The following is a 1,029-nucleotide window of genomic DNA, read 5'->3' as shown; positions in this document are numbered from 1 at the left end:
GGCTAATTGCTCTCGTGCCGTCGAAATCAAAAGAGACGCCTTTACAATATTAAAGGCTCAATATCTCGCGTTGAATATTTGTAGAGTTCAACTCATACTTAGTTGACACATATATCGTTCGGAGCTAGGTGGCCTCTCTTTACAGGTTGAAAGAATTCTCTTGCTTAACGTAAATTTCATTCCCGGAATATTTCCGAAATCCTCATTTTCAGGATGTTACCTTTAAACTTCCGTGCAAGCGCGCAGCCAGTGGTATCGGGTTTTCTGTATGAATCGTTGTCTTCACTGCTGCGTATTCCTTTGCTATTGTAATTTTGCAGAAGAAATTTTGTAACACAGATGAAGTGACGTCTTTGATTTCACATTACGTGTATTAATGAAGCGCAAGTCAACAGTGTGGAAACATTTAGACGTAGAAATGTAATCGTAATTTGATGATAAATTAACCATTTTAGTCTGTTGTACTAAACTGATAATGAATTAGTGTTTTTCAAAGTAGAGAACAGCCAGAAAATATTATGTATGTTACAGAAGTTATTCCGAAGTACCGGTCGGTGCGCATTATTCTGCCGTTTTGGGAAAGGTGAAGTGTGCGCGGTGACAGTTGCTCGCCTGTGACATCCGCCTCTCGTGCTAAGACAGGTTTCCTTGGGTGCAGAAACGTGTTGCAGCGTGCTGCGGAATACGGTTGCGTCATTCTGTGTGATGCTGGCTGCGTGGTCCTGCGTGAAACGTCTACCAAAGTGCGGGGAAAAAAAAAGAAAAAAAGTGGCGGCGCGTGTTGTTCTCACTGTCCTTTGGAGAACGTCCATCTACCTCTATAGTCTTCAGGTTTTCTGCACACTCACTGTGTGTAGGTAGATACTGGATTAGCCAACAGAAATAGCGTTGGCGAAAATTCGGCTAAGTGCCCACCACGAAAAAGCCACAACTCCAGTCCATGGGCAGAAACCGAAAGTTAAACTACCGAGCGTTCGGGTTTCTTGCATGTCTCGTTCGGGAGAGTCTAAAATTTCTTTCTAGTTGTTT

This window comes from Schistocerca gregaria, unplaced genomic scaffold (assembly GCF_023897955.1).
Source record: "Schistocerca gregaria isolate iqSchGreg1 unplaced genomic scaffold, iqSchGreg1.2 ptg000362l, whole genome shotgun sequence".
Taxonomy (NCBI): domain Eukaryota; kingdom Metazoa; phylum Arthropoda; class Insecta; order Orthoptera; family Acrididae; genus Schistocerca; species Schistocerca gregaria.
The sequence above is the reverse complement of the archived record's forward strand: the minus strand, read 5'-3'. Positions refer to the sequence as shown.